Source organism: Arachis hypogaea, chromosome 10 (genome assembly GCF_003086295.3).
Source record: "Arachis hypogaea cultivar Tifrunner chromosome 10, arahy.Tifrunner.gnm2.J5K5, whole genome shotgun sequence".
In the NCBI taxonomy this organism is placed as follows: domain Eukaryota; kingdom Viridiplantae; phylum Streptophyta; class Magnoliopsida; order Fabales; family Fabaceae; genus Arachis; species Arachis hypogaea.
Window position 1 is genome coordinate 30,055,157 of NC_092045.1, and position 11,276 is coordinate 30,066,432.

At 37.3% G+C, this 11,276-nt stretch overlaps 1 non-coding gene across 1 annotated transcript; it reads left to right on the forward strand.

Moving 5' to 3' along the window:
• The first annotated feature begins 3,157 nt into the window (after window positions 1-3,157).
• Window positions 3,158-3,265, forward strand: LOC112719231 (small nucleolar RNA R71). Its single transcript, XR_003161541.1, has one exon. It is a non-coding gene; the product is annotated as a small nucleolar RNA R71 (small nucleolar RNA).
• Window positions 3,266-11,276: the final 8,011 nt, after the last annotated feature.

Sequence of the window (11,276 nt, forward strand, 5' to 3'; positions counted from 1 at the left end):
TGTATAAACTCTAACCATCCTCTAGCCACGGGTTTGAGGTCATGCCTTCTCAATTGAACCGGCTTCCCTCTTGAATCTCTCTTCCATTGGGCGCCCTCTTCACATATGATTGTGAGGACTTGGTCCAACCTTTGATCAAAGTTGACCCTTCTATTGTAAGGATGTTCATCTCCTTGCATCATGGGCAAATTGAATGCCAACCTTACACTTTCCGGACTGAAATCCAAGTATTTCCCCCGAACCATAGTAAGATAATTCTTTGGATCCGGGTTCACACTTTGATCATGGTTCTTGGTGATCCATGCATTGGCATAGAACTCTTGAACCATCAAGATTCCGACTTGTTGAATGGGGTTGGTAAGAACTTCCCAACCTCTTCTTCGGATCTCATGTTGGATCTCCGGATATTCACTCTTTTTGAGTGAAAAAGGGACCTCAGGGATCACCTTCTTCAAGGCCACAACTTCATAGAAGTGGTCTTGATGCACCCTTGAGATGAATCTTTCCATCTCCCATGACTCAGAGGTGGAAGCTTTTGCCTTCCCTTTCCTCTTTCTAGAGGTTTCTCCGGCCTTGGATGCCATAAATGGTTATGGAAAAACAAAAAGCAATGCTTTTACCACACCAAACTTAAAATGTTTGCTCGTCCTCGAGCAAAAGAAGAAAGAAGAGAGTAGAAGAAGAAGAAATGAGGGGAAAGGGAATGGCTTTTGTTTTCGGCCAAGAAGGGGAGAAGTGGTGTGTATGTTGTGTGAAGATGAAGGAGTGAAGGAGGGTATATATAGGAGAGGGGGAAGGGAGGGATCGGTCATGTGAGGGTGGGTTTGGGTGGGAAAGTGGTTTGAATTTGAACGGTGAGGTAGGTGGGGTTTTATGAAGGATGGATGTGAGTGGTGAAGAGAAAGATGGGATTTGATAGGTGAAGGGTTTTGGGGAAAGAGGTGTTGAGGTGATTGGTGAATGGGAGAAGAAGAAGAGAGAGAGTGGTGGGGTAGGTGGGGATCCTGTGGGGTCCACAGATCCTGAGGTGTCAAGGAAAAGTCATCCCTGCACCAAATGGCAAGCAAAATCTCGTTTAGTGCCAATTCTGGCGTTAAACGCTGGGCTGGTGCCCATTTCTGGCGTTTAACGCCAGCTTCTTGCCCTTTTCTGGCGTTTAACGCCAGTCTGGTGCCCCTTTCTGGCGTTAAACGCCCAGAATGGTGCCAGACTGGGCGTTAAACGCCCATCTGCTAACCTCACTGGCGTTTAAACGCCAGTAGGTGCGTCCTCCAGGGTGTGCTGTTTTTCTTCCTGTTTTTCATTCTGTTTTTGCTTTTTTCATTGATTTTGTGACTTCTCATGATCATCAACCTACAAAAAAAAAAATAAAATGACAAAGGAAAATAGTTAATTATAAAACATTGGGTTGCCTCCCAACAAGCGCTTCTTTAACGTCATTAGCTTGACAGAGGACTCTCATGGAGCCTCAGAAATGCTCAGAGCTATGTTGGAACCTCCCAACACCAAACTTAGAGTTTGAATGTGGGGGTTCAACACCAAACTTAGAAGTTGGTTGTGGCCTCCCAACACCAAACTTAGAGTTTGACTGTGGGGGCTCTGTTTGGCTCTGTTTTGAGAGAAGCTCTTCATGCTTCCTCTCCATGATGACAGAGGGATATCCTTATGCCTTAAACATCAAGGATTCTTTATTCACTTGAATGATTAACTCTCCTCTATCAACATCAATCACAGCCCTTGCTGTGGCTAGGAAGGGTCTGCCAAGGATGATGGATTCATCCATGCACTTCCCAGTCTCTAGGACTATGAAATCAGTAGGGATGTAATGATCTTCAACTTTAACCAGAACATCCTCTACAAGTCCATGGGCTTGTTTTCTTGAATTGTCTGCCATCTCCAGTGAGATTTTTGCAGCTTGCACCTCAGATATCCTTAACTTCTCCATTACAGAGAGAGGCATGAGGTTTACACTTGACCCTAAGTCACACAAGGCCTTCTTGAAGGTCATGGTGCCTATGGTGTAAGGTATTGAAAACTTTCCAGGATCCTGTCTCTTTTGAGGCAGTTTCTGCCTAGACAAGTCATCCAGTTCCTTGGTGAGCAAAGGGGGTTCATCCTCCCAAGTCTCATTTCCAAATAACTTGTCATTTAGCTTCATGATTGCTCCAAGGTATTTAGCAACTTGCTCTTCAGTGACATACTCATCCTCTTCAGAGGAAGAATACTCATCAGAGCTCATGAATGGCAGAAGCAAGTCCAATGGAATCTCTATGGTCTCAGTTTGAGCCTCAGATTCCCATGGTTCCTCATTGGGGAACTCATTGAAGGCCAGTGGACGTCCATTGAGGTCTTCCTCAGTGGCGTTCACTGCCTCTCCTTCCTCCCAAAATTTGGCCATGTTGATGGCCTTGCACTCTCCTTTTGGATTTTCTTCTGTATTGCTTGGAAGAGTACCAGGAGGGAGTTCAGTAATTTTCTTGCTCAGCTGTCCCACTTGTGCCTCCAAATTTCTAATGGAGGATCTTGTTTCAGTCATGAAACTTTGAGTGGTTTTGATCAGATCAGAGACCATGGTTGCTAAGTCAGAGTTATTCTGCTTAGAACTCTCTGTCTGTTGCTGAGAAGATGATGGAAAAGGCTTGCTATTGCTAAACCTGTTGCTTCCACCATTATTGTTGTTGAAACCTTGTTGAGGTCTCTGTTGATCCTTCCATGAAAAATTTGGATGATTTCTCCATGAAGGATTATAGGTGTTTCCATAGGGTTCTCCCATGTAATTCACCTCTTCCATTGAAGGGTTCTCAGGATCATAGGCTTCTTCCTCAGATGAAGCCTCTTTAGTACTGCTTGGTGCATTTTGCATTCCAGACAGACTTTGAGAAATCATATTGACTTGTTGAGTCAATATTTTGTTCTGAGCCAATATGGCATTCAGAGTGTCAATCTCAAGAACTCCTTTCTTCTGACTAGTCCCATTGTTCACAGGATTTCTTTCAGAAGTGTACATGAATTGGTTATTTGCAACCATTTCAATCAGTTCTTGAGCTTCAGTAGGCGTCTTCTTCAGATGAAGAGATCCTCCTGCAGAGCTATCCAAAGACATTTTGGATAGTTCTGAGAGACCATCATAGAAAATACCTATGATGCTCCATTCAGAAAGCATATCAGAAGGACACTTTCTGATTAATTGTTTGTATCTTTCCCAAGCTTCATAGAGGGATTCTCCTTCCTTCTGTCTGAAGGTTTGGACTTCCACTCTAAGCTTACTCAATTTTTGAGGTGGAAAGAACTTTGCCAAGAAGGCATTTACTAGCTTTTCCCAAGAGTCCAGGCTTTCTTTAGGTTGTGAGTCCAACCATGTCCTAGCTCTGTCTCTTACAGCAAAAGGGAATAGCATAAGTCTGTAGACCTCAGGGTCAACCCCATTAGTCTTGACAGTGTCACAGATTTGCAAGAACTCAGCTAAGAACTGATGAGGATCTTCCAGTGGAAGTCCATGGAATTTGCAATTCTGTTGCATTAGAGAAACTAATTGAGGCTTAAGCTCAAAGTTGTTTGCTCCAATGGCAGGGATAGAGATGCTTCTCCCATAGAAATCGGGAGTAGGTGCAGTAAAGTCACCCAGCACCTTCCTTGCATTGTTGGCATTGTTGTTTTCGGCTGCCATGTGTTCTTCTTCTTTGAAGAATTCGGTCTGGTCCTCTAAAGAGAGTTGTGCTTTGGCTTCTCTTAGCTTTCTCTTCAAGGTCCTTTCAGGTTCAGGATCAGCCTCAACAAGAATGCCTTTGTCTTTGCTCCTGCTCATAAGAAAGAGAAGAGAACAAGAAAATGTGGAATCCTCTATGTCACAGTATAGAGATTCCTTTAGGTGTCAGAAGAAAAGAAAAGTAGAAGACAGAAGTAGAAAATTCGAACTTATCAAAGGAGATGGAGTTCGAATTTTGCACTAAGGGATAGTGTTAGTTCATAAATAGAAGGATGTGAGAAGGAAGGAAGTGATTTTCGAAAATTAAGTAGAAAAAATTTTGAAAACATTTTTGAAAAACATTACTTAATTTTCGAAAATGAAAGTGGAAAAGAAATCAAGTGATTTTTGAAAAAGGTTTTGAAATTAGAAATCAAAGAGATTTGATTGAAAATTATTTTGAAAAAGATGTGGTTAAGAAAATATGATTAGTTTTAAAAAGATGTGATTGAGAAGTCATGATTTGAAAAACATTTTAAAAAGATTTGATTTTGAAAAATTAAAAACTTGACTAACAAGAAAAGATATGATTCAAACATTAAACCTTTCTCAACAGAAAAGGGACATACTTGAAATGTTGAATCAAATCATTAATTGATAGCAAGTATTTTTAAAAATGGAAATAAATTGATTTTGAAAAAGATTTGATTGAAAAATTGATTTGAAAAAGATTTGATTTTAAAAAGATTTTGAAAACCTAAAAAAAATTGATTTGAAAACAAAATCTTCCCCCTTGTGCCATCCTGGCGTTAAACGCCCAGAATGGTGCACATTCTGGCGTTTAACGCCCAAAACTATACCCTTTTGGGCGTTAAACGCCCAACCAGGTACCCTGGCTGGCGTTTAAACGCCAGTCTGTCCTTCTTCACTGGGCGTTTTGAACGCCCAGCTTTTTCTGTGCAATTTCTCTGCTGAATGTTCTGAATCTTCAATTCTCTGTATTATTGACTTGAGAAGACACAAATTAAAAAATATTTTTGGATTTTTAATAATAAGGAAAAATCAAAATGCAACAAGAATCAAATAACAATGCATGCAAGACACCAAATTTAGCAGTTTGTATACTACTGACACTAATGAGAATGCATATGAGACACACAAAACACTCAAGTCAATAGAATTCAAAGATCAGAGTAAGAAATCATCAAGAATTACTTGAAGATCCTTAAGGACACATGAATGGATGCATGCAATTGACACCAAACTTAAAATGAAACACTAGACTCAAACAAGCAAATTTTTTTGGGATTTTATGATTTTGTAAATTTTTGTGTTTTTTCGAAAATTAAGTGAAAAAAAAGTATCAAAATTCTCAATGAGAATTCCAGGAATCAGTGCAATGCTAGCCTAAGACTCCGGTCCAGGAATTAGACATGGCTTCACAGCCAGCCAAGCTTTCAAAGAAAGCTTCGGTCCAAAACACTAGACATGGCCAATGGCCATCCAAGCCTTAGCAGATCACTGCTCCAAAAGCAAGATTGATAGAAATCAACAAGCTCTTGTGATGACAAGTTGAAACCTCGGTCCAATGAAATTAGACATGGCTTCACAGCCAGCCAGATCTCAACAATTCATCATGAAACTCTAGAATTCATCTTCAAGAATTTCGAAAAAAAAAATACCTAATCTAAGCAACAAGATGAACCGTCAGTTGTCCAAACTCAACAATCCCCGGCAACGGCGCCAAAAACTTGGTGCACGAAATTGTGATCAATACTTTTCAAAACTCTAATACTCCCTAGTAATGGCGCCAAAGACTTGGTGCTCACTACCATGGCATAAACACAACTTCTCACAACTAACCAGCAAGTGTATTGGGTCGTCCAAGTAATAAACCTTACGCGAGTAAGGGTCGATCCCACAGAGATTGTTGGTATGAAGCAAGCTATGGTCACCTTGTAAATCTTAGTCAGGCAAACTCAAATGGGTATGGTGATATGCGAAAATATAAAGATAAAGATAGAGATACTTATGTACTTCATTGGTAGGAACTTCAGATAAGCGTATGAAGATGCCTTCCCTTCCGTCTCTCTGCTTTCCTACTGTCTTCATCCAATCCTTCTTACTCCTTTCCATGGCAAGCTTATGTAGGGTTTCACCGTTGTCAGTGGCTACCTCCCATCCTCTCAGTGAAAATGTTCCTATGCTCTGTCACAGCATGGCTAATCATCTGTCGGTTCTCGGTTAGACCGGAATAGAATCCAGCGATTCTTTTGCGTCTGTCACTAACGCCCTGCCTGCTAGGAGTTTGAAGCACGTCACAGTCATTCAATCATTGAATCCTACTCAGAATACCACAGACAAGGTTAGACCTTCCGGATTCTCTTGAATGCCGCCATCAGTTCTAGCCTATACCACGAAGACTCTGATCTCACGGAATGGTTGGCTCGGTTGTCAGGCGAGCACTCGGTTGTCAGGCGATCAACCATGCATCGTGCAATCAGGAATCCAAGAGATATTCACCCAATCGAAGGTAGAACGGAGGTGGTTGTCAGTCACACGTTCATAGGTGAGAATGATGATGAGTGTCACGGATCATCACATTCATCAAGTTGAAGAACAAGTGATATCTTAGAACAAGAACAAGCGGAATTGAATGGAAGAACAATAGTAATTGCATTAATACTCGAGGTACAGCAGAGCTCCACACCTTAATCTATGGTGTGTAGAAACTCCACCGTTGAAAATACATAAGAACAAGAGTGATAATTGGTTTCGGCCCCAGAGAGGGAACCAGAAGAACCAAGATGAAAATACAATAGTGAAAGGTCCTACTTATAGAGAACTAGTAGCCTAAGGTTTACAGAAATGAGTAAATGACATAAAAATCCACTTCCGGGCCCACTTGGTGTGTGCTTGGGCTGAGCAATGAAACATTTTCGTGCAGAGACTTCTCTTGGAGTTAAACGCCAGCTTTTATGCCAGTTTGGGCGTTTAACTCCCATTTGGGTGCCAGTTCCAGCGTTTAACGCTGGAATTCCTGAGGGTGACTTTGAACGCCGGTTTGGGCCATCAAATCTTGGGCAAAGTATGGACTATCATATATTGCTGGAAAGCCCAGGATGTCTACTTTCCAACGCCGTTGAGAGCGCGCCAATTGGGCTTCTGTAGCTCCAGAAAATCCGCTTCGAGTGCAGGGAGGTCAGAATCCAACAGCATCTGCAGTCCTTTTTAGTCTCTGAATCAGATTTTTGCTCAGGTCCCTCAATTTCAGCCAGAAAATACCAGAAATCACAGAAAAACACACAAACTCATAGTAAAGTCCAGAAAAGTGAATTTTAACTAAAAACTAATAAAAATATACTAAAAACTAACTAGATCATACCAAAAACATACTAAAAACAATGCCAAAAAGCGTACAAATTATCCGCTCATCAGTGACCATATGCTACCTTGAGGGCTCAAGAATGTTTTGATGCATATAGACACTAATCTATGTTAGAACTTTTATGTTTTGGTTGAACTAATAAATGTACTCACTAGCTAATGTTATTTTGTTTCAAGACAATTTTAGCTAAAAGGATCTTGTTTGACTTATGTATATTTTTGCATATTATATACATGTAAACTTGCTTATTAAAATCATTAATATATTATTAATTTAAAAAATAATTTAGTAAATTATGCATGTAATTTGTAATAAAAAAAAGTTGTTACAAAATAATTAATTTGCTTTCGTAACTAAAGAAAAAAAGTTACAAAATCATGTTACATTTTGTAACAAAATTTTTTGATAGAAAAAATATTGACTGTCACGAAAAATACCTTCAAGATCAAAATTTATTACCACTTTTGTATCGGTTTCTGATTTTTTATATCAGAAAAAATTGTTACAAAATATGGTATTGAATTGTAACCAAGGTTGCGAAAACCGAACCGGTCATTAAACCGGTCAAGTAACTGGTTTAATGGTTCAATGGTTCAACCGGGGTCGAACCGTGGTTAGACCGGTTTAATTAAATATAAAATAAAATTATTAAAAATTTAATATATAATTAAAATAATTAACATAAATAATAATTAGCATAAATAATTAAATATTAAAAAAATTTAATTTCTAATTAATTCTCAGATTCTAATAAAATGATCAATATAAATACCCAGAATAATCACTCCCAATCCAAATACATACAACTATACAAGCCAGAAAATCCAAAAGCATAAGAAAATTCAGCAACTCAACCATAAGAAATTGAAATTCAGATACACTCACAATCCAAGGACACTCACAATTCAAGTTCAGCAAATCACACCCCCAATAACCCTAACTTACAAAAAAAAAACACAAAAGAACAGCAACTCAATCATCAGAGAACAGCAACTCAATAATCACAGTAACTCAGAATCAATAAAACAAAATGAACAAACATAAATGGAAGCAAACATAGATTTCAGTCGTGCATACTCATAATCATAAACATTATTCGGTTCTAGAATCATACAAAAACAAAAACTCAGAATAATAAAACCCAGAGATAGAGACGGAGAGGTTGGAACAAAACTCAACTGCTAGCAAAGGAGAAACGGTGAGACAGAAACAGAGACGAGGGAGGAATGGCGAGATAGAAACAGAGACCAAGAAGATGGAGGAACGAAACTCATTTGCCGGGGAGGGTAGAACGGCGAGATAGAGACGAGGACAAGATTCAAACTGACAGCTCCTCGATCTGCAAGTCTACAACCACGACGACGATGTAGAGAAGAGTAGAAGACGGCAACGAGCTTCGACATGCAAGTACAGAGGCGACGGCGTGGAGGAGAAGAAGATCGACGGCCAAGGACTTCGATCTGACCTTCTGTCCGTCACTGCTGGCGCGACGGCACCCTTTGGCTGACGAGAAGAGTTCGGCGGCGACGGAGGCGGTGGCTGCTGCTGCTGGTTGCTGAGAGATAGAGGGATAGTGGGTTAGGGTTCCGTTTAAGTGCGAGGGAAGGTAAGAATGGTGGTCAGCTTTCCGGACGATGGGTCGCCGGAGACTGCTGTTGTTGGCTGAGAGCGAGACGAGGAGGAGACGAGGAGGCAGGGGCTGCTGGCGCCTGGCTGAGAGAGAGAGGGGGAAGTAGCACCGTAGTGGGTTAGGGATTTGGGTGAGTGAGACTGATGAGAGGGAGGGAGAAGGGATGCCGTGGTGGTTGCTGGGAGCTGATGTTGGCGGCGGTGTTTCTCTCAAAGGTTAGGCTGAGGCAAATTAGGGATTTGGTTGGAATGTGAAAGTGAGACAGAAGGGAGAGGGTCGGGTGTTTTGGGGGGGGGGAGGGTGGGGTTTTTACGTTTTTTTTTTTTTGTGAGAGAACCGGTTTTTGACCCAGCCGGTTCATCCGGTTCACCGGTTAACCACCGGTTCGGCCGGTTTTTAAACCGGCTTTTTGCAAGACGGTTTTGCGTATCAACCGGACCGACTATAAGACCGGTTTCCGGTTAATCCGGTCGAACCGGCCGGTCCGGTCAGATTTTCAGAACCATGATTGTAACAGTTCCATTTTTCGTTACAAAAATTTTTTGTAACGAAACTTACTGCAATGAACCCTTTTTTGTTACAAAAAATTTTTGTTTCAAAATTTCGACATTTTATAACAATATTTTTTATTACAAATGCACCTTTTTTCTTGTAGTGTATACATTATTATAAATTAAACCAATACAATAATCAAATCAAACACCAATTCAAATCCAATAAAATTTTTAGGTCATTGCTACCGTGCTGAAGCCTTTTAATTTCAGCAGTGATAAAATGTGTTGGGCACATTTTCTGATGGACGCCTGTTGACGTTGAAAGTACATGCGCAGGCAAAAACTGCTTATGCTCAAGGTAGTGTTTGCAAAGAAAGGTTTAACTGAGGAATTGGAAATTGGAATAATTATGTATGTCTAATGTGATATTAACAATGCTTATGCATTTGATTTTTTTTGTTGGTGATAGTCATTTTTTGTGTCGCTCAAATATTCTATTTTTTTTTATGTGATATTAATTATGCATATGTCTAATGTAATATTAAAGTATGTTTTATGTGTTCAGATTTTTTTATGTTGATAATGAAAAAAAAAAACTATTTTTAGTGTTTAATATTATTTAGTTCACGTTAATAAAAAAATTATATTTTTATATTTTTTGTTGAGTATTTTATTTGTGACGTTAATAATAATAATAATAATTAAAGTTTGATATATTTAATTTTGAATATTGTATTGTTATTGTCCATGCTAATAATGATATTTTTATTTTTAAATTTTAATTTTTCATATTAATAAAGAATAAAATTATATTCAAGAATTAAAATATTATTATCTGGTATGTTTTATTTTTTTTTGTATTAAATATGCTATCATATGTAAAGCAAAATTATATTCAGGAATTAAAAAGAAAAAATAATTTTTGTTAGTATTTTGTAATTTGATGATTTTAATCTTTTATTTTTTATAAAAAAATTTGAAGACCTCAATAAATAAAGTAATTAATGAATCATTAAAAGTTTAAAAGAATAGTAAATTTATGAAAAAATAAAACTAAATATATATATATTGGATTTAAAAATAAAAATAATTTATATTAACAAATTGATTAGAGACTAAAATTACACAAATATCTTGAATAGAAATTGGTTTCATATATGTCCTAAACAAATCTATATAAATCGAATCAGACAAACTCAATTTTTAGGTATTTACATATAAATCGAATTTCAATTTATTATGTACAAAATATATATAGTAAATCGAATACATACATAATAAATAAGTATAAATTAAAATAAAAAATTATTAATTAAATTTTTTTTAATTCATACATTAAAAATTTTTAATATATTTATTAAAATAAAATTTGTATTATATATATATATATATATATATATAAGATTATTATTATTATTATTATTATTATTATTATTATTATTACTATTATTATCATTACTTATTCTCTTGAATTTTATATTGTTATTGTTTATTGTTATTATAATAACATTTCATGGCCCAATTTAATTTTTATGTTCAAAAAATAGTTTTTGGTCCAAACAGTATGGCCATACCCAAAAAAGGAAAAAAAGATATTATCTCTCTTAACTATTAATTAATCTCCCAATTATACATTAATTTATCCTGTAAACATTACCAATTATTTTTTTTTTCAACTGAGGAATAATTGTCACCCATTTGTTGTGCATCAGCCCTTGTCCCCAATTGTGGCTATATACAAGTGAACCATGCGTCGACAGTTTTTTTGTGTCATTTTATTTCGGCATGTACTTAAAAAAATTACTTTCAGCACTATAGCATTACACAAAATTTTATTATCAACAATCCCATAATCATTATAGCAATTTATGATGCAAGTACATAACATTACTATAAACAAATAAAAATTATATGTAGATCCTATTGATTTACCTAAATCTGTAGTATCTCACTCTATAGATGTTTAAAGGAATTAATACTAAAATCATTGTGAACAAAAAAAGTTTTATATAAAAAATTCAACACTCCAATTATAACATGGACAAGGCAACAAAAGAAAATAATCTCTCAAGAATGCAA